This window comes from Mytilus galloprovincialis, chromosome 9 (assembly GCF_965363235.1).
Source record: "Mytilus galloprovincialis chromosome 9, xbMytGall1.hap1.1, whole genome shotgun sequence".
NCBI lineage: Eukaryota > Metazoa > Mollusca > Bivalvia > Mytilida > Mytilidae > Mytilus > Mytilus galloprovincialis.
Genome location: NC_134846.1, coordinates 36,971,757 through 36,999,669, shown reverse-complemented (window position 1 = coordinate 36,999,669; position 27,913 = coordinate 36,971,757). Strand labels below are relative to the sequence as shown.

At 33.0% G+C, this 27,913-nt stretch overlaps 1 protein-coding gene across 7 annotated transcripts in view; it reads right to left on the bottom strand.

The window, feature by feature from the left end:
• Positions 1-27,913, bottom strand: part of LOC143044938 (uncharacterized) — a 69,321-nt gene that overhangs the window by 10,326 nt on the left and 31,082 nt on the right. For 2 of the 7 annotated variants that reach the window (XR_012968807.1, XR_012968808.1), the window contains 3 exons: positions 24,680-24,905; positions 23,225-23,416; positions 13,901-15,518 (listed from right to left, as the gene is read on the bottom strand). The gene's annotated coding sequence lies outside the window, so the exon portion shown is untranslated. Of the gene's footprint in view, positions 1-13,900; positions 15,519-18,774; positions 18,800-22,294; positions 22,735-22,835; positions 22,850-23,224; positions 23,417-24,679; positions 24,906-26,785; positions 26,903-27,913 lie in introns of those variants that run through there. The other 5 variants (XR_012968810.1, XR_012968809.1, XR_012968812.1 and 2 more) reach the window with 5 other exon arrangements.

Sequence of the window (27,913 nt, the reverse complement as noted above, 5' to 3'; positions counted from 1 at the left end):
GAAATGGGGAATGTGTCAAAGCGACAACAACCCGACCATAGAGCAGACAACAGCCGAAGGCCACCAATGGGTCTTCAATGTAGCGAGAAACTCCCGCACTCGTAGGCGTCCTTCAGCTGGCCCCTTAAAAAATATGTATACTAGTACAGTGATAATGGACGTCATACTAAACTCCGAATTATAAACAAGAAACTAAAATTAAAAATCATACAAGACTAACAAAGGCCAGAGGCTCCTGACTTGGGACAGGCGCAAAATTGCGGCGGGGTTAAACATGTTTATGAGATCTCAACCCCCCCCCCCCCCCCTATACCTCTAGCCAATGTAGAAAAGTAAACGCATAACAATACGCACATTAAAATTCAGTTCAAGAGAAGTCCGAGTCCGATGTCAGAAGATGTAACAAAAGAAAATAAATAAAATGACAATAATACATAAATAACAACAGACTACTAGCAGTTAACTGACATGCCAGCTCCAGACCTCAATTAAACTGATTGAAAGATTATGTCTTCGTCATATGAATATCAGGCACAATCCCTCCCGCTAGGGGTTTAGTATCATACTATCAATAAAACATGTTATAGATAATGCATATTTTAAGGTTTTTCTTGACGTAGAACACACCGAGGGGTGACAGGATTGATCAAATGAAAGACCGACCGTAGGATGTAGGATGTAGAATGCAACTAATTAATCTAGATATAAACCTTTTAAAATTTATTATCCATACACAATAAAAATATTACTGTAACTGCATGAAGTAAGACACAAATGTATTGTTACCATCCGATAACGGTGTATGACAAATACAAGACACATTGTAAGTAATTTATTGTATCACTTAGATTATGGAAAAAGGGGGAGGGCGTATGTTTTTTATGTTTTTTTTTCTATTTGTAATGTCATTTCTATCGCGGAAAAGTGTTTTTTTTTTTTTAACAATTTTAATTGAATCGAATGAAAAATTCAGAAAGATTGTCTTTTGAATAGCAATACATTTTTATTAATAGATAATCAGGATATAATGATATACCCTCCGCACCCGACCTTTTTGTGAGTTACGTTTATGTTATTCAATAGAAAATAAGATTATCTTATTAGTTGAACATTTGATAGAGTAAAAGGTATACATAAATTTAAAAAAGTTAAGAACTGACACGAAGACAAATATAAATACATGTAGGTCAAAGTATGAATTCCTATTCAGTGTGTATCGCCCTGAACATGCATGAAATATTTGCCACTAGACGTTAAGCAAGCAACCAAAAATCAATCAACCTATTCAGTGTGACTCAATAAGATTTTCAAAATCTTACACACGAATATGTTAAATCTGGCTTTCTTTTATGAAAGTCTACATTAAAATTCATCTCACATAAATGATAATGTTTCTTTATTGTAGCGATAAATTAACAAAACTTCACGTTATTTGTTTCTAAAATTAAAATGCGGGCAATGACGGTTTCTTTTACACCTATCATCGATTGAACTTTAAAAAATAAATTTCCAAATCGGCAACAAAAAACTATCAGACGAATAAAATTTTGAAGTAAATTATAGATTGCATTTTTATCAAGGAAAATAATGACCTCACACAGGTCATTATTTTATGCCTTGGAGCATATTTCATTGAAACATGGTATCGTCCGGGTTGATTCTGAAAAAGAATGACCTGTCGTTCTGAAAGAAAATAACTCTATATAGGTATATAAATGAGAAGAACATAACCCGTGTCATGCCAACAACTGTTTTTTTTTTTTTTTTTTAATAAATGTGTTTCGTTCCGATGCAAAGACCCTATAAGTGAATCAATATTAAAGTCAAAATATGCAATCTTTAATGACCTGACAACAGTATCGTAACTACATCCCTTCTTAATAAGTCTGTTTAAAGGTTTTGTAAGCTTTTCAGGTGAATATTGACATTTTTGTGCTTTGTAAAGAATATTACCATAAAAGATTGGATGTGAAATACCTGAACGTATAAGATGTCTGCATGTTGAGTTATATTTACGAATTATTTCCTTATACCGATGATAAAATTTAGTAAATGTTTTGACTAGTTTGTGATATCGAAAACCCTGGTGTTATAATTTTTCATTAATACATAAATTTCTCTCGCTAAAATCTAATACGTTGTTACATACACGAGCGAATCGTACAAGTTGAGATATATAAACACCATAAGATGGTGACAAGGGAACGTCACCATCTAAAAATGGATAATTAACGATAGGAAATGAAAAATCATCTCTTTTATCATAAATTTTTGTATTAAGCTTCCCGTTAATGATATAGATATCAAGATCGAGGAAAGGGCAGTGGTCATTGTTAGTATTAGCTTTATTTAAAGTAACTTCAACAGGATAAATTTCTTCAGTATACATACTGAAGTCGTCATTATTGAGAGCCAATATATCATCCAAATATCTAAAAGTATTGTTAAATTTTTGTATCAAATGTTGTTTCGATGGGTCTTTGCTAATTTTAGTCATAAATTGTAACTCATAACTATACAAAAACAGGTCCGCAATAAGTAGTGCACAGTTAGCTATATGAATGTTTAGATCCTTTAATAAATTGGCTTTGGAATTTTTTTAAGTTTAAATGCTATTAACTGTCGTGATTAGTTGGAAAAGGAAATACAGGTGTAAGTGTACGCGGTAAAAATTACGAGCCGTTCTAAATGAATTTTTATGGCAAGCCGTTCTCGTCAAAACTATGTTTAAACCCTTTTTTCGAAAAAAAAAAAAAATACACACTGAGATTTAAAACCTAAAATAACACACTGAGAAATCGAAATTACACACTGAGATTTAAAAAAATAAAAAACACACACTGAGAATTCAAAATTACACACTGAGATTTTAAAAAGACACACTGAGATGAAATAAATTGAAAAACACACACTGAGAATTGTTAATTACACACTGAGATTTCAAAAATACACACTGAGATTAATATGCAAATTACTAATGAATATTCATGAGATGAATAATTCAACAGATTAATATCTTGATCTCAAGAACTCTTTATAATGAAATGCGATTCCTTCAACCAACATTCGTAATAAATTTCAAGACTTAACATCGCTCATATTCATAAGTTTGTTGCCTATAATTCAGATTATTACTACCAGTGTATCGGGATTTTTTTTTTAACTTAAAACCGTTTAAGCATGGGTCCCTTTTCAAACGTCTCCCAACTGTTACCCTGATTTCGCAATGTAATCTTTTATATTTTTGTTGCGTTTATATGCTATAATAGACACTTGAGTAAAAATTTCACTGCATTCTTTGTTTTTTTGCAGATTGTTCCAATGCTTTCTTATAATTTTAATTAAGTTTTTTTATATTTTGTAATAAGAGTAAGTGGGTATTTTTCTTGTTCTTGTATTTCTAAAGTTTTTTTTATAAATAATTTGGAACCAAATCGAAGGACTAACGAGTTCTGTCCCCTTTAAGCTTGTAATAGATTCAGATTAAGTATGCTAATTAGATATGTGCGCATAAAAAGTGCGCACAAATCTCAGTGTGTAATTTTAAATTCTCAGTGTGTAATTTCAAATTCTCAGTGTGTGTTTTCAGTTTATTTATTCTCATTGTGTCTTTTTGAAATCTCAGTGTGTAATTTTCAATTCCCAGTGTGTAATTTTCAATTTTCAGTGTGTCATTTTCAATTCTCAGTGTGTAATTTTCTATTCTCAGTGTGTGTTTTTCATTTTTGTAATCTCAGTGCGTCTTTATGAAATCTCAGTGTGTAATTTTCAATTCTCAGTGTGTAAGTTTTAATTCTCAGTGTGTGTTTTGAAGTTTTTAAATCTCAGTGTACTTTGTTGTAATTCTCAATGTGTAAAATTTTTGAAAAATGGTTTAAACATAGTTTTGACGAGAACGGCTTGCCATAAATTTTCATTGATTCTTAAACAAGCAGCATAGTATATTTGTGACCTATTGAACCAATTTTTGATCAAATAATTTAGATATAGACTTTGTTGGCAAATAGCCTTGTGTCATTTAATTATGGAAAAGGTTATATAGTCAGGGAACCCTATATAAGGTGAATGATGATCAAGTTGATAATTTAGTACTAGCAACTGGATATACATCATATCACTTCATTTATGGATGTATAAATACGTAACCACGTCCAGTCGGAATGAGTACGCAATATCCTACTAGGAGAGCACCATAATATGTGCACGTTAGGGAACCATTGAAACATGTCTTTCAGACAAAATGAATGCATGTCTCATAGGACTTTTATTTGAAGTAATAGTCGAAATTTCTTCTTTTTTTCCTGTTCGATCCCGTTTCCAGAACCTATTTAGTGGATTATTGTTAATATGATTTAGTCCTGATAATGCATGAACTATTTTTCATTCGTCGTTAACTTGAGCACAATCAAGTCAATATAGAATTCAACTTCTTGCATTCATAAATGCTGAAAACTCTCTTGCTACGCCAGTTTCGTACTTGAACCATCCATTTCCATGCTTCAGATTGTTTACCCCACTGGAAACTATTGACAAGTTACGCAATTGAAAATGCCCACAATAAACTGTATATGGGAAAATTGAAAACAAGACTTTCAACTTTTTTCTTTGAACATGCAACTACGATATGAAGAGGCGTGAACAGTTTTGTAAGCAGTCATCCTTCTCTCGTTGCAGCTTGACCATTATAGTAGCTTAGTAGAAATGGGGGAGGCGTGAACAGTTTTGTAAGTAGTCATCCTTCTCTCGTTGCAGCTTGACCATTGTTGTAACTTAGTAGAAATTGGGGGGGGGGGGGGGGGGGTCGATAAAAGCAACTATACTAAGACTTAACTGAGGATATCTGTACTTAGAACATAAATGTCATCTTTCTTTTACAGAAAAGTAGTAAACAAATCAAACATTGAAATTATGTTTCCATATCTATCAGTGTGTACACGTCCAAAAGGATCTCGTATAAACCAGTTGACAAAACAAAACAAAGCAAGTTGTCCTATTTACTACGATATATCAAGCGAAGACGTATTGCTGCTTTTCCCGGATTTGTTTTTATCCCCAGGCCTATTTTTAAAAGTCCTTCAGGTTTTTACTAACGCCAATATGTTAACGGGGTCTGCGTATTTATAACTTCACTAGTGTACAATTAGAATATTTCATATGCGCAATGCACTACTTCTGAAACTGTTATCAAAATATAAAAGCTTTTGAAAAGATGACTTACAACTTCAATGTACATAGCTTTCCAAAAAAAAAAAATTAAAAAAAATAGGGTATATTTCTTAACAAAAACCACAATTCAATCGCTTTTAATACACCTTGTCGTTAAGTCTTAAAGGTAAAAGTTAATCCAGACCGATTTTAAGGCATCCCTTCGATGCAACAATCATATTAAAAAATACGTCTTCAACAGCAATGCACAGCGTTGAATAGCAGTTATGCCGTGCTGTTGTTCTTTTCAATGCTTATAGTAGTCATGTTATCCTTTTTATGTATATGCTAAAAAAAAACATGCGATGTTGTACTGTTACACCATTGACCCGGGTAAGGGGAGGGGGCGCCTTCAAACAAGTTGAACCCCGTCACATTCTGTATGTGTCTGTCAGTTACTGGTTGTCGCTTGTGGTTGTAGGTCTTATTTTTTTCGTTCATTATCTATACTATTATCTATACTATTAAACGAGAAGACCTCGTTTTGTGTGTCGCTTCTCTTCCTTCCACAATAAATCAATCAATTATTTTTCGCGTTTATCTACATGTAAACTACGATTATACTACTTTAATATATCGTCGCTGGGCTTCTAAAATGTCGTATATGACTTTTTTGGCTAAAAATACTTTTTGACACCAATGGTCTGGGCGGGAGGAAATCTTTGGTATTACAAAATAGCATACAGTTAGACCAATCAAAATGTGTGAAATAAGACATATTACAAAATTGCCAATGTCAGTTGTTTGTAAAGTTTGCTTCCAAAATGTTGTATGAAAACTTGAAAATCGTTGTAGAATGGCTTTGGGGAAAAATAATTGTACATTTCTTTATTTCTGTGAAAATAATTTAAGTTCTTGGATAATCCAGAAATGTCAAAGTTTTTATTTCACTGCTATTTACAAAAATGTTCAAGTTCACATACGACATTTTGGAAGCATGCATTTTGCCAAAATTTTCAAAGCCTGTTTATGAGATATTTTTTTCTTGAAAAATTTGTAATTTACATTTTAGAAGCCCAGCGACGATATAGAGACTCTCTGTATTCTGTCATGGACTTTCTATGTTAGTATAGAAAGTCCCTGATTCTGTCTACTGTTTTCTTTGAAATGTTTTCTATTTAAGGGGTCATACCACTTGCATATGTATTAAAATAAGTAAAACATGCTCAACTTCATCTAAAACTACCTCGACCAAAAAATTTAACCTGAAGCGGGACAGACGGACGAACGAACGAACGAACGAACAAACGAACGAACGCACGCACGGATGCACAGACTAGAAAACATAATGCCCATAAATGGGGCATAAAAATTTATTGTTGAAAGGGAAAATAGTGATTTGGCAAAAATGAAAGTAAGGTAGAGATTAGATGGAGGCAGGAACTATTTCGGGGTTTCGGGATCGGGTGTTTTTAAGCTCGGGATTTGGGGATTGATCCTTACGGGATCCGGGGATATATTTTTCGATTTCGGGATTTCGGGATATGAATTTCTTTAAATTCTGCATCTCGGGATTTCATGATTTTAAGCCCGGGATTTCGGGATCAGGACCCCTCTGACCACCCCTCAAATTAGCCTTAGTCGGTCTTGGTCATTTATACATGATTCATATCCTACCATTGGCATGTTAATAAGGCTCTCAAAAGAAAAAGCACTGATGGATTGTCCTAGAAGCATATTTTATTAGACTAATACTGGTCTATATATAAGCAGTTACATTTATTTCGTGTTTGAAAAGGTGCAAATTTTTAATTTGATTTTACTTTTACCAAAAGAAGCATTGTAGCAAAGGAGAAGAATAATTGTGGTCTGAGGCCAGACACACGAAAATAATTGAATTTAACAGAAAGGAAAAAAATATCGGACTTTGGAAAAAGGGAGAGAGCTTTTGATACCTTTTATGAAATTCTCCATACATAATATCTTTTACAAAAAATCATCCTACAACAGTTCATAAGCTGTATATGCCCGCGATTTCGTGGGTGTGTTCTAGTTTTGTATATAAATCAGGCCTTTCGTTTTCTCGTTTGAATTGTTTTACATTTGTCATTTTGGGAACTTTTATAGCTGACTATGCCGTATGGGTTTTGCTCATTATCGAAAGCCGTACGGTGACCTCATTGGCGGATCCGGGGGGGGGGGGGGGGGGGTTCCGGGGGTTGGAACACCCCTTTTTTCGGACGATCAATGCATTTGAATGGGAGCATATAGTTGGAACCCCCCCCCCTTTACTCTGGGTTGGGAACCCCCCCTTTTTAAAATGGCTGGATCCGCCCCTGGACCTATAGTTGTGCATGTTGTCTCATTTAGTCTTTTGTGGAGATTTGTCTCATTTGCAGTCACACCACATCTTCTTATTTTTATACGACCGCAAAAATTGGAAATTTGTTGGTCGTATATTGGTATGACGTTGGCGTCGTCGTCGTCGTCCGAAGACATTTGGTTTTCGCACTATAACTTTAATAAAAGTAAATAGAAATCTATGAAATTTAAACACAAGGTTTATGACCATAAAAGGAAGGTTGGGATTGATTTTTGGAGTTTCGGTCCCAACAGTTTAGGAATTAGGGGCCAAAAAGGGCCCAAATAAGCATTTTTCTTGGTTTTCGCACAATAACTTTAGTATAAATAAACAGAAATCTATGAAATTTTAACATAAGGTTTATGACCACAAAAGGAAGGTTGGGATTGATTTTGGGAGTTTTGATCCCAACAGTTTAGGAATTAGGGGCCAAAAGGGTCCAAAATTAAACTTTGTTTGATTTCATAAAAAAATGAATTATTGGGGTTCTTTGATATGCCAAATCTAACCGTGTATTTAGATTCTTAATTTTTGGTCCTGTTTTCAAATTGGTCTACATTAAGGTCCAAAGGGTCCAAAATTAAACTTAGTATGATTTTAAAAAAAATTGGATTCTTGGGGTTCTTTGATATGTTGAATCTAAACATGTACTTAGATTTTGATTATGGGCCCAGTTTTCAAGTTGGTCCAAATCGGGGTCCAAAATTAAACTTTGAATATATGGGGTTCTTCAATATGCTGAATTTAACCATGTATTTAGATTTTTAATATTTGGGCCCGGTTATCAAATTGGTCCACATTGAGGTCTAAAGGGTCTAAAATTAAACATTATTTGATTTCATCAAAAATTTAATTCTTGGGGTTCTATGATATGCTGAATCTAACCATGTATTTAGATTTTGGATATTGGACCATAATGGGTAAATGTCCAATTTAAAATTTTTAAGTTTTTAAGTTTAAGTTCTTAGACCACATTCATTCTGTGTCAGAAACCTATGTTGTGTCAACTATTTAATCACAATCCAAATTCAGAGCTGTATCAAGCTTAAATGATGTGTCCATACTTGCCCCAACTGTTCAGGGTTCGACCTCTGCGGTCGTATAAAGCTGCGCCCTGTGGAGCATCTGGTTATAATTAGCACTAATTCATAAAGGTTATTATAAAGTTCGAGCTCAGAAGAATGTTCCCGGGTGAGGCGACCATTACTTGCGACTGACTAGCGAGTAAAAATCCAGCTCAGTTTGTCCGTCCAGTACTAATCTAAGTTAAAATTTATATCGCCATGATTTTGTCCTGTTATTTAATTTGCCACTGAACGTTACACAGCTAGCCATCTATCCGAGATCTAGCCTTTCTACCGCAATTAAAATTCCACTGGGAAAAATGATTGGATTGTTTTCAAGATACCAATTCTTTCACTTCAAAGTATAAACAAAACATAAAAAAATGTGTATATTGAATTACATTATGAATGAAAGCAGACTACTTGAAAAATATACGGCAATGAAACAGTATCCCCCAAAAACATTTCCCCTTGACTCCTTAAACAGCAATGTATATAGCACTTACTATTTTTATTTTCTGTATATGTATACAAGAGTTGAAAATCTTGTAAGTTGCTTACTTAGACTCACAAATATTCATATACTTAAATAGTTTTTTTTCAACTTTCCTGAGTGAAGCAAACACAGGTGGAATTGATATTTAATCCTATCAAATGTATACTAGTCAAATGTATAGTTGAATGTAGTTTTGATGAATGAATATATCCTTTATACATGATCCGTGTACACAGTACACATTTAGTATACGTAAACACAGTGACTTATACCTTTTAGATTACCATATACATGTATATAGTTTATTCACATATTTGTCTTTTCCTCACGATTGTTTACAGTTATTCTCATTGCAGTAGAAAAAAAAAGACTACATCAATAATTCTTCTGTTTCATCGATATAAGGTATTTCAGAAAGTAGACATGTAGTTGCAGATGATGTAATGCGGTGAGAGGACGGAAGTGACGTCATATATGCTAATGATGATGACGGTGAATTATTATTTTCGAGACACTTCAATGATTCACTGAACTCATAAGAGTCTTTCTTATTTAACAGTTTCTTATAAGGCCGTAAAGATCCATTTGTCATTTTCAAATTAGTACCATTTGTTAAATGGGCAGTCGTTTTGCATGTCGAAGATGGTGGTCCTGGGATAGATCTTGTTAAAAGTTTTTTGTTCACAGGTGACGACTCGAGGTAACAGATTTGAAGAGTCTTTGAAGTATCGCCTTCGACTGAATCTTTATTTGGAAATGGTTTCCAATTAGGATGTAAGCATCCGTTTAACAGTGATCCAGTTATGAATTGAGCAGAAGATTCAAATTCGTCAAGCGTATGACATGTAGCAGACGATGTTGCAGAAATAGATCTTGCTAAAGGTTTTCTACTGGAGTTTATTTCCTTTTGTTTCTTGTATTTATTTAAGACCCGCTCTCTCCGCTCTTTCTTTCGTATTATTTCTTCCTCTACTTTAAGTTTTGTTATTTTTACAGTATGATTATTGACAAAAGCAACAGTAATGAAAAATAATACAAGACCAAAAACAATAAAAACTGGTCCAATTATCCGGAATACTTGTCTTTGCTTCCATAATAGAGAACCCTCACTTATACTTTGAATAGTAGCACCTAGAATGAACACACAACCACAAAGCATTATTAACCCTGACGGCCAGTATAAACATTTATATCGTCTTAATCTTCTGTCTCTCGCAATTTGTTCTTTTCTCTCTTTTTTCCTTTTTCGTCGTCCGGCATATTCTTCATCTTTTTCACCTGCATATTTCTTTTTTTCATCATTGAATTTTTCAACGCGTCTTTTTATGGAATCGTGTTTACTTTTCTGTGAATCACGTGATTTGAAAGAACTAGTCGAGTCTTGTTTGGTTCTTTTTAAATCCATTGATTTGAAAGAATTGTTTTTAGAGCGATTCGTTTTTAAGTTCTGCTTGCATTTCAAAGAATCACATGATTTTAAATGACCACTTAATCTTTTTCCCGTTACCTAGAATGAAAAGAATATGAACATAAAGAATATATGAAAAAGGTTTATACGCGTGAATTTACAATTTAAATTTCATTATGTAGATATAAGAAGATTTGGTATGAGTGGCAATCAGACAACGCTCCATATATACGACAGGTTTATTATTTTACTAAATTCTGAAATTATTGCCGCAGAGGTTTTATTCGGAAGCGTATTAGGGAAGGAAAAAATAAAATTGGCAGTGAACTTTTTTTTTTCAAATTCGAAATTTTGACTTTAACTTGAAATTTTGACTTTTCAAATCCCGAAATTTTGACTTAAACTTGAAATTTTGACTTTCTAAAATCTTGATTTCGACTTTTTGAAAAGTTGAAATTTTGACTTATTTGAAACTCAAAATTTCCACTTTTTTAAAACTCGAAATTTCAAACTGTTTTAAAATTCGAAATTTCGACTTATTTTAAACTCGAAATTTCAACTTATTTTAAACTCAAAATTTCCACTTTTTTAAAACTCGAAATTTCAAACTGTTTTAAAATTCGAAATTTCGACTTATTTTAAACTCGAAATTTCAACTTATTTTAAACTCAAAATTCGACTTTTTTAAAACTCGAAATTTCGACTTATTTTAAACTCGAAATTTCAACTTATTTTAAACTCAAAATTTCGACTTTTTGCAAACTCGAAATTTCGACTTTTTGCAAACTCGAAATTTCGACTTTTTTTTTAAATCGAAATTTCGACTTTGATCTCAAAATTTCGACTGTTGAAATTTCGAAAGTTTGACTTTTTCTAAGTACTTTTAAAACTTTGATGTTAGTATTCAAACACAGTTATTACAATTTTAGAAGGAGTAGACACGGACGCAAATTATTAAAGCGTCATCCACACATTTTGGCAATTTATATTCAGAAGGACGCCTCGAGTTCCGGGTGTGGGAATTTCTCGTTGCATTGAAGACCTGTTTGGTGACCTTCTGCTGTTGTCTGCTTTATGGTCGGGTTGTTGTCTCTTTGGCACATTCCCCATTTCCATTCTAAATTTTATTTGTTCTTAAATTAAGATATGGATTAACATTTAATATTGAATTCGGAAAGAACATGCATGTTGACAGAAAAAAAATGTTTTCCCATATTCCATGTTTTAGTTCCCACGACACTGTCATAGGATCGTCAGATCTGAGAACATTTAGCATCGCAGTTTCAAAGGCCTGTTTGGTTTCCCAATAGCAAGTCACTGACTTTGCCTTGTTTAAACAATGGTAAATCAAGTAGCCAAAAATGCCATGCATATTCAGGATCGGTTTTCAAGTTTTGGAATTTTGAAATAATGGTTCTTTTTTTCTGGAACATTGATTAAACTGTATAAGTTGCCATTCTAATGACAAAACTAATAATTACCCTTGTCTTTATATATTAGACTGAATGGCGTAATATAGGTGTGTCGGAATAACGGGGTTGTCTTGATACACATATCTGAAGTTCAGACTTGAAATATATATTTGAACGTGAAACATATTTTATTTATTCTTCGACAAAAACAAGATTTTCTATCTAAAATAACCTCTTGAAAATGGTATAGTTTATTAAAATAAGCTTACCAAGTTTATTATGTATATGGCTCTCCGCTTGCTGATATAAATGACTGTAAATGTGATAAACGCAAAACGCACTATAGAATGAAATTCAAAACAGTGTAGCTGTGGCCATTGATTGACACATTAAAATCATCCATTGACTGGGACAATTTACGTGAACGTTTGTCTGTAACGACCACTGTTCACGACGTACCTACGATAGAGATTTAAATTTGTTGGTCGTATATTGGTATGACGTTGGCGTCGTCGTCGTCCGAAGACATTTGGTTTTCGCACTATAACTTTAATAAAAGTAAATAGAAATCTATGAAATTTAAACACAAGGTTTATGACCATAAAAGGAAGGTTGGGATTGATTTTTGGAGTTTCGGTCCCAACAGTTTAGGAATTAGGAGCCAAAAAGGGCCCAAATAAGCATTTTTCTTGGTTTTCGCACAATAACTTTAGTATAAATAAACAGAAATCTATGAAATTTTAACATAAGGTTTATGACCATAAAAGGAAGGTTGGGCTTGATTTTGGGAGTTTTGGTCTCAACAGTTTAGGAATTAGGGGCCACAAAAGGTCCCAAATAAGTATCTTTCTTGGTTTTTGCACAATAACTTTAGTATAAGTAAATAGAAATCTATGAAATTTTATCGCAAGGTTTATGACCACAAAAGGAAGGTTGGGATTGATTTTGGGAGTTTTGATCCCAACAGTTTAGAAATTAGGGGCCAAAAGGGTCCAAAATTAAACTTTGTTTGATTTCATCAAAAAATGAATTATTGGAGTTCTTTGATATGCCAAATCTAACCGTGTATTTAGATTCTTAATTTCTGGTCCTGTTTTCAAATTGGTCTACATTAAGGTCCAAAGGGTCCAAAATTAAACTTAGTATGATTTAAAAAAAATTGGATTCTTGGGGTTCTTTGATATGTTGAATCTAAACATGTACTTATATTTTGATTATGGGCCCAGTTTTCAAGTTGGTCCAAATCGGGGTCCAAAATTAAACTTTGTTTGATTTCAACAAAAATTGAATATATGGGGTTCTTCAATATGCTGAATTTAACCATGTATTTAGATTTTTAATATTTGGGCCCGGTTATCAAATTGGTCCACATTGAGGTCTAAAGGGTCTAAAATTAAACATTATTTGATTTCATCAAAAATTTAATTCTTGGGGTTCTATGATATGCTGAATCTAACCATGTATTTAGATTTTGGATATTGGACCATAATAGGTAAATGTCCAATTTAAAATTTTTAAGTTTTTAAGTTCTTAGACCACATTCATTCTGTGTCAGAAACCTATGTTGTGTCAACTATTTAATCACAATCCAAATTCAGAGCTGTATCAAGCTTAAATGTTGTGTCCATACTTGCCCCAACTGTTCAGGGTTCGACCTCTGCGGTCGTATAAAGTTGCGCCCTGTGGAGCATCTGGTTATAATTAGCACTAATTCATAAAGGTTATTATAAAGTTCGAGCTCAGAAGAATGTTCTCGGGTGAGGCGATCATCACTTGCGACTGACTAGCGAGTAAAAATCCAGCTCAGTTTGTCCGTCCAGTACTAATCTAAGTTAAAATTTATATCGCCATGATCTCGTCCTGTTATTTAATTTGCCACTGAACGTTACACAGCTAGCCATCTATCCGAGATCTAGCCTTTCTACCGCAATTAAAATTCCACTGGGAAAAATGATTGGATTGTTTTCAAGATACCAATTCTTTCACTTCAAAGTATAAACAAAACATAAAAAAATGTGTATATTGAATTACATTATGAATGAAAGCAGACTTGAAAAATATACGGCAATGAAACAGTATCCCCCAAAAACATTTCCCCTTGTCTCCTTAAACAGCAATGTATATAGCACTTACTATTTTTATTTTCTGTATATGTATACAAGAGTTAGAAAATCTTGTAAGTTGCTTACTTAGACTCACAAATATTCATATACTTAAATAGTTTTTTTTTCAACTTTCCTGAGTGAAGCAAACACAGGTGGAATTGATATTTAATCCTATCAAATGTATACTAGTCAAATGTATAGTTGATTGTAGTTTTGATGAATGAATATATCCTTTATACATGATCCGTGTACACAGTACACATTTATTATACGTAAACACAGTGACTTATACCTTTTAGATTACCATATACATGTATATAGTTTATTCACATATTTGTCTTTTCCTCACGATTGTTTACAGTTATTCTCATTGCAGTAGAAAAAAAAGACTACATCAATAATTCTTCTGTTTCATCGATATAAGGTATTTCAGAAAGTAGACATGTAGTTGCAGATGATGTAATGCGGTGAGAGGACGGAAGTGACGTCATATATGCTAATGATGATGACGGTGAATTATTATTTTCGAGACACTTCAATGATTCACTGAACTCATAAGAGTCTTTCTTATTTAACAGTTTCTTATAAGGCCGTAAAGATCCATTTGTCATTTTCAAATTAGTACCATTTGTTAAATGGGCAGTCGTCTTGCATGTCGAAGATGGTGGTCCTGGGATAGTTCTTGTTAAAAGTTTTTTGTTCACAGGTGACGACTCGAGGTAACAGATTTGAAGAGTCTTTGAAGTATCGCCTTCGACTGAATCTTTATTTGGAAATGGTTTCCAATTAGGATGTAAGCATCCGTTTAACAGTGATCCAGTTATGAATTGAGCAGAAGATTCAAATTCGTCAAGCGTATGACATGTAGCAGACGATGTTGCAGAAATAGATCTTGCTAAAGGTTTTCTACTGGAGTTTATTTCCTTTTGTTTCTTGTATTTATTTAAGACCCGCTCTCTCCGCTCTTTCTTTCGTATTATTTCTTCCTCTACTTTAAGTTTTGTTATTTTTACAGTATGATTATTGACAAAAGCAACAGTAATGAAAAATAATACAAGACCAAAAACAATAAAAACTGGTCCAATTATCCGGAATACTTGTCTTTGCTTCCATAATAGAGAACCCTCACTTATACTTTGAATAGTAGCACCTAGAATGAACACACAACCACAAAGCATTATTAACCCTGACGGCCAGTATAAACATTTATATCGTCTTAATCTTCTGTCTCTCGCAATTTGTTCTTTTCTCTCTTTTTTCCTTTTTCGTCGTCCGGCATATTCTTCATCTTTTTCACCTGCATATTTCTTTTTTTCATCATTGAATTTTTCAACGCGTCTTTTTATGGAATCGTGTTTACTTTTCTGTGAATCACGTGATTTGAAAGAACTAGTCGAGTCTTGTTTGGTTCTTTTTAAATCCATTGATTTGAAAGAATTGTTTTTAGAGCGATTCGTTTTTAAGTTCTGCTTGCATTTCAAAGAATCACATGATTTTAAATGACCACTTAATCTTTTTCCCGTTACCTAGAATGAAAAGAATATGAACATAAAGAATATATGAAAAAGGTTTATACGCGTGAATTTACAATTTAAATTTCATTATGTAGATATAAGAAGATTTGGTATGAGTGGCAATCAGACAACGCTCCATATATACGACAGGTTTATTATTTTACTAAATTCTGAAATTATTGCCGCAGAGGTTTTATTCGGAAGCGTATTAGGGAAGGAAAAAATAAAATTGGCAGTGAACTTTTTTTTTTCAAATTCGAAATTTTGACTTTAACTTGAAATTTTGACTTTTCAAATCCCGAAATTTTGACTTAAACTTGAAATTTTGACTTTCTAAAATCTTGATTTCGACTTTTTGAAAAGTTGAAATTTTGACTTATTTGAAACTCAAAATTTCCACTTTTTTAAAACTCGAAATTTCAAACTGTTTTAAAATTCGAAATTTCGACTTATTTTAAACTCGAAATTTCAACTTATTTTAAACTCAAAATTTCCACTTTTTTAAAACTCGAAATTTCAAACTGTTTTAAAATTCGAAATTTCGACTTATTTTAAACTCGAAATTTCAACTTATTTTAAACTCAAAATTCTACTTTTTTAAAACTCGAAATTTCGACTTATTTTAAACTCGAAATTTCAACTTATTTTAAACTCAAAATTTCGACTTTTTGCAAACTCGAAATTTCGACTTTTTGCAAACTCGAAATTTCGACTTTTTTTTTTAAATCGAAATTTCGACTTTGATCTCAAAATTTCGACTGTTGAAATTTCGAAAGTTTGACTTTTTCTAAGTACTTTTAAAACTTTGATGTTAGTATTCAAACACAGTTATTACAATTTTAGAAGGAGTAGACACGGACGCAAATTATTAAAGCGTCATCCACACATTTTGGCAATTTATATTCAGAAGGACGCCTCGAGTTCCGGGTGTGGGAATTTCTCGTTGCATTGAAGACCTGTTTGGTGACCTTCTGCTGTTGTCTGCTTTATGGTCGGGTTGTTGTCTCTTTGGCACATTCCCCATTTCCATTCTAAATTTTATTTGTTCTTAAATTAAGATATGGATTAACATTTAATATTGAATTCGGAAAGAACATGCATGTTGACAGAAAAAAAATGTTTTCCCATATTCCATGTTTTAGTTCCCACGACACTGTCATAGGATCGTCAGATCTGAGAACATTTAGCATCGCAGTTTCAAAGGCCTGTTTGGTTTCCCAATAGCAAGTCACTGACTTTGCCTTGTTTAAACAATGGTAAATCAAGCAGGGGCGTAGCTAGGCCAAAATGATGTGTACGCAATGCCGGGGAAAGAAGCCATACGGCGAGGGGTTTGGGGGCCGCTCAAGTCCCACAGAAGCTCTAGAGTACGTAAATGGTGCAAAATCCTGCATTCTCGCGATTTCCTGGAACTGAAAATGACCTCACAGAAATCTTATTTTCATGAGTAACAAGTCAACTTTTGAAAATAATTAAATTTGAAAAAAAAAACAAAAAAATAGAGAAAAAAAAACTTCTATAATTTTAAATGAACGAGGCACCCATCTTGCACGACCGAACATAAAATAACAAAGCAAAAAACACGTTGATCGTAAAAAAAAAAAAAAAACGGCGAATAGGTTGCAAAAGTATTACCCTTATATTAATAGAACATCACGTTTTATTTCATCAGTCATTTTGAAATCTTCAGAAAAGATGTCAGGGTAAGTAGGCATAGTAGACGCACTTATTGTATTCTGAAACCCCGAGGACTCAGCTGTTTTAATTGTTTGCATCAGCAGCACAATCACGATGCTGGTCCCGAAAATGTAAAGAGAAAACTAGTTTCCGGAACGGAATATAGTTACAAAGTGACTATTAACATATTTTTATAACACTTTATAATTAATTCTATTACTTAAGTTTTATTCTAACTAGATTTACCATATTTTTATTTTTGACAAATTTTCGATGTGTACGCAACTGCGTTTTTGCGTACGGGTTGCTACGCGCCTGTCAAGTAGCCAAAAATGCCATGCATATTCAGGATCGGTTTTCAAGTTTTGGAATTTTGAAATAATGGTTCTTTTTTTCTGGAACATTGATTAAACTGTATAAGTTGCCATTCTAATGACAAAACTAATAATTACCCTTGTCTTTATATATTAGACTGAATGGCGTAATATAGGTGTGTCGGAATAACGGGGTTGTCTTGATACACATATCTGAAGTTCAGACTTGAAATATCTATACTATTAAACGAGAAGACCTCATTTTTGGTGTCGCTTCTCTTCTTTCCACAATAAATTAATCAACACGACTCTGTGTCCTATATGTACAGTGCATAGTCGCATTTGTAATCCATTCATATGATTATTCAGATTGAGTTATTTTGGGAGAAAAACGAGAAAAAAGGCATCCGGATATTGTCCCGTCATTGGACGAAATTTTAAGTCAGATTATACTTCCGGTTTGCGTTTTTCTGTATACTTTGAACAAACAAATAGTACGAATAAAGTGTATTTTAATTCTGTTCAGAGTTTATTAAATGGAGAGGGTCTGTATACTATGTCAATTGACCACCATGGATCGATTACTAAACTAAGAATTGAACGTTAATACACTTTATTTCTATAGTAATATACAGATAAGCGCTAAAATTATTCATGTGAACTTTTGATACCTTTTCTGAAATTCTCCATTCATTAAATATTTTACAAAATTCATTGATAAAAAAAAAAGATGTGGTATGATTGCCATGTTGAGACAACTCTCCACAAGAGACCAAAATGACACAGAAATTTACGACTATAGGTCACCGTACGGCCTTCAACAACGAGCAAAGCCCATACCGCATACTCAGCTTTAAAAGGCCCCGAAATGACGATGTAAAAAAATTCAAACGAGAAAACTAGCGGCCTTATTTATGTACAAAAAAAAAGGAACGAAAAACAAATATGTAACACACAAACAAACGACAACCACTGAACTACAGGCTCCTTACTTAAATGTTCATAACATACTAAATGTATGTTCATATTGAAATTGATAGAAAACCAAAAATTGGGAATTTTGGAAATGAAGGAGGAGGTATAAAACTTCTAACAACACTTTACATACTTTTAACTCCGCTCTGAATGCCCGCGATTTCGCGGGTGTGTTCTAGTATATTTGAACGTGAAACATATTTTATTTATTCTTCGACAAAAACAAGATTTTCTATCTAAAATAACCTCTTGAAAATGGTATAGTTTATTAAAATAAGCTTACCAAGTTTATTATGTATATGGCTCTCCGCTTGCTGATATAAATGACTGTAAATGTGATAAACGCAAAACGCACTATAGAATGAAATTCAAAACAGTGTAGCTGTGGCCATTGATTGACACATTAAAATCATCCATTGAATGGGACAATTTAGGTGAACGTTTGTATGTAACGACCAATGCTCACTATGTACTTTTTAAAGACACTTAAACTATGGGGTCACCAAAGGTTCTCAACACCTAAATAAAGTAATTCGAAAAATTAATCAGAAATAACACGATATTTTGATTTATATCAATTATATAAATCAAAACACAAAGGTTATTCCTGATTAATTTTTCGAATTATTTTATAATTAAAGGCGTTAAGAAACCTTTGGTGACCCCACAGTTTAAATCTCTATCGTAGGTACGTCGTGAACAGTGGTCGTTACAGACAAACGTTCACGTAAATTGTCCCAGTCAATGGATGATTTTAATGTGTCAATCAATGGCCACAGCTACACTGTTTTGAATTTGATTCTAAATACTGTGGAAAAGTCGAAATTTTGAGTTTTAAAAAGTTCGAAATTTTGAATTTAAAAGGAGTCGAAATTTTAAGTTTAGAAAAAGTCAAAATTTCGAGTTTTAAAAAAATAAAAATTTTTAATTTAAAGTCGAAATTTCGACTTTTCATAAAGTCAAAATAAAAAAGTCAAAAGTTCGACTTTTCAAAAAGTCAAAATTTCAAGATTTTGAAAGTCAAAATTTCAAGATTAGAAAAGTTAAAATAATTTCGAGTTAAAGTCGAAATTTTAAGATTTGAAATGTCAAAATTTCGACTTCGAAAAAAAAGTTCACTGTCACTTTTATTTTTTCTATGTCCCTAATACGCTTTCGTAGTTTTAATTAATGCGAATAATGCAACTGGGTTATGTGCTTATAATAAGAACTCGCATTCTGATATCCAACTCATATATCTTTTGCAGGTGTTCCCGAAGTTGCAATAACCAATCTCTTTTTTTTTTCAGTTCTTCAAAATTCGCAATAATAAATGCACACAATTATTTCTGAATTTATACTAGTATTTAAAATTATAATTAGTATGGCGTTTAGTGTTATAAAATTATCATCAGGAAAGGTCAATGCTAACTGTTTGAAAGACTATAAACAAGCAAAACATATTCCAAATATCCATAGCCAGGGACTTCGGACACCCCTCATTCTGAAGATTTTTGAAAAATTACCACCTAAGACTATTCAAGTCGATAACCAAATTGATGTGTGAATGAAAAATGCCCTCTAGTTAATATATTCAGCGACATTATGGCTACGGACCTTATTAGACAATGTTGTTTTCAGTTTATTTTATAGTACGTTATATACTGCAAGTGTATAGCTTATTTAGACAAAATTGACTTTAGATGAATTTAGCGATCAATTTTAGGTAATTTTGTCATATAGCTCTTCAACGGTTTCGGTACTTATACATTCTCGGATTTCAAATGTTTGGCTTTGAGCGTTCCTGATGTCAGAAGGTAAATCCAGAAAAGCGCTCCGGACGCATGAAATTTATTAAATGTTGTTTTTAATTTTTTTAGAAGCGTATATATTATTCCGCAAACATTATCAGTAATGTATTTCTACAATAATAATAGTGATTAATATATAATTCATAGGTATGCAAGGTTGCTACGGTAATAAAAGATTCGTTCATCCTATAAACATAGAACATTAATAATTAAGTATGTTTTACGATATAATATGGAATTATTGGTCAAATCATATGTTTTAATAAGACATGTGAATACGTATTACATGCTCTGTTAGGAAATTTGGACGTCATGAGAGCTAGCTCATAGCTACATCATCAATTAAAAAGATGCTGCATACGTCATCAGAGCATAAGTGTTGCATAATGCATTGATTCTGACCTCAGTACAGTACATGTGGATTAGTCGCATATTAGTTTACCCAAATGTTGTTCTACATAATAACTATATATGTTCTCATTGCTCTTTCTGACGTGTTGGTAGTTTACTGGTGCAGTTTGACTCAATGCCAATTATTTCGATCCCGTTACTTTTTGTGTGTTTTAAGGTTTTTGTTCCACATAACAGATCAATTCAAAAACGATGTAGCTTTTTAAAAGGAATCAACACTGTGTTTTGTTAAACAAGCGTTATTCCCGTACGCCGAGACTTCACTCGCGCGGACAGAAGTGAAATTTCTGAAACTGTCCATCTAAAATTAAGAAGGAAATGCTCGAGAGGAGATTTCATACATTGTTTGATATGCAATGAGAAAACTGTATGCATGAATGCATGTATCCACCAGAGGCACAATGACGTACATTGTAGATATAAGCAACTACAGAAGCCAGAAAAAAAACTAAAAACCAGACAACACAATGACCAAAAAGGAAAGGACGAAAAGACCAATGACGATCATCTCTGCACAGCACCCAATGAGAACACTTCATCCTTATAAGCGCGGGCATTCCCTCAATCATAAAACCAAGTAATGTCATGAAACAATAGAGGCATGTGATATGGGAATGCATATAAGTGCAATAGTGAAATTAAACATCAATTGAAATATAAAAAAAAGAAGATGTGGTATGATTGCCAATGAGACAACTCTTCACAAATGACAAAACGACACAGAAATTAACAACTATAGGTCTTCGTACGGCCTTCAACAAAAAACAAAGAAAAAAGACCCTGCACATAGTCAACTATTAAGGCCCATTTAACATAAGTTAATATATAACAAATGTAACTTCGATTTATCATACAATAATACACAACAATACTAATTTAATAATAACATAAAACTACAGTACAATACCAAATGCATGCACAATATAATGCAGTACTTTTTAACAAGTAATGTGATTACTCCCAATTTTGACCTTTCATAGAGTTTGAGCACTTTGACATGTTAGCCCCAAATCTAATTAAAATTAGTTCTCCGCACTTGCTCCTCATTTTCGTTCGATTGTTTATATGTCGCGCGAACTTGTAGGTGTAAACAACCGAACGAAGATGAGGCGCAAAGTGCAGAGAACTTATTTTAAGACATTGGGTTAACCACAAATAAATTTTAAACTTTTCCGATATGATTCTTTGTATCGTTACAACACAGGACGGTGTCTTTGAACTTTAATTATCATATTGAGTATTCATATCAGGCATTTCGACTGAGAATTTTCATTTCCCTAAAGATACTGAGCAACAGGAATGGATTTAATTTTAGTAAAAACTGCCCAAGTCGATTTGCGGATTCACAATGACTTCACACATGGTATTACTGGTGCATATACAATAAAACAACTTAAGGATGTACTTAGGTAAGGTTTTGGAATTTGTGTCAAATGTTCGGACTCCTTGTTGTTTTTCCATACAATACAATGTAAAATATTTTGCCCCATAACACCCATTTATTTTTTTGAAATATGACGAAATAGCTCATGAAAGGTCATTTAGCAAAATTTTAGAAGATTCTTATTTTTTTTTTCTTTTGTTTTGAGACCCAATAATACCAATGCAAATATAAGGTAAAAGTCCGAGTCAGCCTTTTCCCGCCATATTTTAATTCTCGAATATCTCGAAAAGGAGGTCCATGACCTTTCAATATTGTTAGCTTATTTTTATCCTTAATTGATGCTCTACCAGCTTATAGTATCAATTTTAACTTCTTAATTTATTAATTTTCACCTAACCTCACCCAAGTACATCCTTAACCACCCTATTAGTTTTAAACCAATACAATAATACATATTTCTTGAAGGGATTGCAGAGCAATTTTCCTCAATGTATTGTATGGGACCAAATAATGGTTCTTACCAGGCGTACCCTCCTAAGTTGGGACCACCCTGTTAAGGGAATACTGTAGGAAGTTCATTTTCTATGCAGTCCAATTATTTGATGCAAATAAATTCCTGTAAGAAACCGGCATGATAAACACTACCAGTTGATGCTCTACACAACTGGGAACAAGGCCTGAATAATGGAATAGTACAAGGCAAATTCAGAATTCACGAAAGACTTGTTAAAAAGTGACATAATTTGTATAGTACTTTATAAATTCCAGGCAGACTTACCCTTTCCTTGGTGGCTATAACACAAACACTGAAGAGCTTTATAACAGAACGACCGCAATAGAAATTGCAACAATACGAAATATCATATTTGTTGTGTATGTATGCCGGATGGCATTAATATTGTAGATGATTAAACATTTGGTAATGTTAAATACGATTTCTACCAAGTTTTCTTTTGTTTTCCCTGTTCACTTTATTGTAGGAGCTCATATCATTATGTATGATACAATTTTCATAAGTTAATTTTAGATTGACGCGAGATTGTTGTTAGCCAATCAAAGTAACGTATTATAATGATACATACGTGTTATGTACTTATTATTAATTAATAAAGCAAATAACTATATATGCGAAAATTGATGTGTCGTATTTTCCTCTAACTTACTTACTGTTATTTTCCATCATCACGGAAATTTCAAATCTTGTATGACATATTTGAATAATCCTTGACCTTTGTTGTTATCAACAACATCATTAGTGTCTTTATAAATCCACCCTTTAACGAAGTGAATTTGTCTTCCATTTGTCATTGGTTGGAATTCTGTACCCCTTTTTCCTTTTCTATATTCATTCGATGCTATCTACAAAGAAATGGTAGAACTTATAATTAGAGAGTCTTTCAATATATAGTTCTGCTGGAAAAGAAAGAAACAATGATTTATAGTACTATATATAGTATGTGCCGTCCAAATTTACCCTGACCGGGCCAATTGGATAAACATGAACAAATTTGAAAAGTAAATCAATATATCAATCATTGTAAAAGAGAGACGAAAGATACCAAAGGGACATTCAAACTCATAAATTTAAAACAAACTGACAACGCCATGGCTAAAAACGAAAAAGACAAACAAACAGCACACATGACACAACATAGAAAACTAAAGAATAAACAACACGAACCCATCCAAAAAACTAAGGGTGATCTCAGGTGCTCCGGAAGGGTAATTTTTTACTGTCGGGACCTTTTTTTTACATCGAACTCAGTCAACGAAATGGTTCTCATTTGTTTCACTTTCAATATTGACATTCTTTTCCCGACTAATGCATATGTAACCCAATCTCTAGCTATTGGGTTGATTTGAAAGTCGCATGAATACAGATTCAATGAGGTCAAAATATTCACTTGCAAGTGAGTTCTTTTGAAATAATTCTTTTCCGATGTTTCTTTGCTTATTTTGACAAAATTGAACAAAATTGGCTGTTAAAAGCGAATTATTATTTCATTATTTCACTTTTACTAATGATTCAAACAAACAAAATCATATTTCTAATTTTGATCATATCTCGTGGCTTGTGTCCTTTTAAGGAGTTGGTAATTTTACTGATGAAATGAAAAATCTTAAAATGACTTACTTTTTAAACATTATCAAAGACATCTAGGCCTATATTTTAAAAGTTATCAAAAACTGTAAGTAAGATTCGTCAAGCAATTAAGTCACTGACCTAAATTAAAATAAAGTATTTTAAGTATATAAATATACTTTGCAGAAAGCCAGCTTAGACTTAATATCCTAATATAGACGACATGGTTGTTAATGTTATGTAGTTAATCCAAATTAGTCGATATTATTTGAAATCCTTTGAGAATCACTTCAAACCGTGAAGTTGTCGAATTCCGCTGTTAAATCATATTTTAATAACTCAGATTTTGAAATTTTTGGAACGTTTAAGTCTTTACAGTTTTTTTGGTTTTCAGACATACCATAAAAACTGGCTGCTAGATAATAAAAAAAAGTGGCTATTATCTTGATTGGCCGCTTAAAGGGCTGCCAACTTGAGTCTGGTCAATTTTACTGAACATTCCAGACAAGCTGGTTGCAATTATCTGCCATTCGCCTTACCTTTTCTTTAATTCCTTTACACGTTATTCTAGTAGACAAAATAAAACATGAATTCCTTGGTGTTCTGATGATGATGGAAGTTTTCAACGACCTAAACTGGCTATACAACCCTTGCACGGTCGGCAATGGTGTTCTGGATTAGATCCATATCATTAAATATATAGAAAGATGTCAACACTGTTGGTCCGAGTTCTTTTCACAGTTATCCCGGAACATCTAGACTCGTCTGCAATTAAAACACAGCAAAATGAATGAGTTAACTCTAAATAAGTGATTTATGTTTGCTTAACACCCAATTGGCAAATATTTCAAAGCGACAACAATTTTACAATATATATGATTGGAATAGGTTCTTTAATGTGAGTCATCTGGGATGAGGACAGAAAATGATGCATGTAATGAGAGGGAAAAAACATTGCAAGACCTCTACAGAACATTCAAACATAATGCAATGTCTTTACATGCACAGAGTGTGGTACTTTCATATGCGTTACCGGCATCATTTCTAATTGTTCAGTATAAAGTGCCTCGTCCCAGTGTTTTTACCGAACTCAATGCATTTACGTCAGTCAAAAGACAAAGTAATCTTCATATAAATGATTTGTACATGCATACTCTCCATTCGGTAAACTCTGCATTACAGCTCTGCTTTGTTAGTGAATTATTGTAGTGAGTGTTATCTTTAAATAAGAAAACTTTTTTCGCCACTGGGTGCATTGTGAAGCCGAATAGCTAAGGTCTACTTGAAAAAAAGGGTGTTGTTCGGCTTAGATTTTTTTAAAATTTGGTCCAAAGTTGGGGTCAGACACCCTACCCCACCCTTACGGAAATGTTAATAAAAAATGTTCTACGTCAATACTTTTTTCGCCACTAGGTGCAATGTGAAGCTGAATAGCTAAGGTCTACTTGAGAAAAAATCCAGGTGTTGTTCGGCTTAGATTTTTTTAAATTTGGTCCAAAGTTGGGGTCGGACACCCTACCCACCCTTACGGAAATGTAAATAAAAAATGTTTTACGGCAATACTTTTTTCGCCACTAGGTGCATTCTGAAGCTGAATAGCTAAGGTCTACTTGAGAAAAAATCCAGGGTGTTGTTCGGCTTAGATTTTTTTTAAATATATATTATTAAAATTATAAATAATTTCCTTGTCCACCATACTTTGTGTACAAAAAAATAAACCTTTCGTCTAATCAAAAGTAAGCGATAACTATTGCTTCAGAAATAGAATGTTTCGTTTAAACAGATTTGTCACATTAAAAAAATATTAATGCACGAGTGCAACTTTTTTTTCTTGTCATGCAGAACAATAATAACTTTTCAGGAACTATTTGACAGGATGCCGAGAATATGGAAAGCTATTTAACACAATATCACAAAATTAATTGATGATTTCAATGTCAATTCCCTGTTACAAGCAATTTTGTAAGCATTTCAATAGTTTTAATACATATTTATGATTCTATGTACACTCAAAACTGTTGACTATTAAAATTAAAAGCGGGGAGCACACTGTTTGGTATATTGACATCGATAATTTTTGTCTTATAAATTAATGAACAGGACTAGATATTTATAAATCATCGAATAGTTCTCCGATTGCTTCATTATATATTAAACACTGATAATATATTGGTTATATATCAATAAAAGCATTTTGAGTACGTTTGAATCTTATGCAATTTTTAGGTTCATAGACATATCCGAAAACTGGCTGCTAGCGTAGTGGCTGCTAGCGAGTGGCTGCTAGCTTGAGCCTGGTAATAATTTTAAATAAAACCCTTCATCCTAATTTTGACCAGCTTTACTCACAATCTAAACTTAAAACTATTTTAGATCACAATAAAGATATTTTTGTCTATTGCTTTATATATGAAGCAAGCCATGGAGTTTCGAAAATCAGGTTCACATTCACAGGCACTTGTTTCTGTCAATGCGGGGTTTACTATCCATACCAGTACAAAAAAAACACAAGATAGCTAACGGAAATTTTCAATGTGTTCGCTTCAACCAATATTTTTTTAATTTCCCTTGATTTTTTCACTAATAAAAGTACACCAGTCTGTCGGTAATTGATTTATCTTTACAATGAAACAACTTTCACGTACCTTGAGAATACCCCTCAAACAGAATAACACACTTCAGATGAGAATTATTGACCTTTTTCCAGACCATTGAATTTGTAAGGACTTAACTTCCGGTAAACTTAGGAAGTTAATATAACTGTGCAATCCCATTGGTTTAATTCATCTGGTTACCTGTTTATTTATACTAGTTACTAGTAACCAGATAATGTGACCAATGGGATTACACAGTTATATTAACTTCCTAAGTTAACCGGAAGTTAAGTCCTTACAACTTCAATGGTCTGGAAAAAGGTCAATAATTCTCATCTGAAGTGTGTTATTCTGTTTGAGGGGTATTCTCAAGGTACGTGAAAGTTGTTTCATTGTAAAGATAAATCAATTACCGACAGACTGGTGTACTTTTATTTGTGAAAAAATCAAGGGAAATTAAAAAAATATTGGTTGAAGCGAACAAATTGAAAATTTCCGTTAGCTACCTTGTGTTTTTTTTGTACTGGTATGGATAGTAAACCCCACATTGACAGAAACAAGTGCCTGTGTTCACATTGGTCAGTTATCTATGTTCTTAAATTTTATTTCATACCAAAAATCTGAGAAGGATTATGTGAATCTTTTGGCGACAAAAAAAAATCTAACGGGAACCTTCTCATCACATGTCAAAAACAAGATATAGCCACAACTATAATGAGAAGACGCTGGAGGTGGATTGGACATGTCCTATAGAAAGACCAGGAGGATACCATAAAGACAGCTCTCCACTGAACCCAGAAGGTAAAAGAAATAGCTATAGGAAGGCAAAAAATGACTCGGAGAAGAACAGTTGAGGCAGACGCTATTAAACATCAACAGACATGGGCCACACTACAGAAAACTACCAACGACCGACGAAAGTGGAAAATCTTCGTTACTACCCTACACGCGCAAATGGCATACAAGGGCAGTACGTAAGTAAGTAAGTTAAATATTATTAACTTCTCTTGCTTAGAACTTCTTCCATATGTTGTATACTTCTTATGTAAACAGACAAATCTACTAAAAAATAAGGTTGCAATTCTCGGAGAAAAATTTAACCCTATACATGAATATGATTGTTCTTTTCGAGTATCATTTGGTTTTTTTTTTTGTTGTCTCTCAAAAGTTAGTATCATC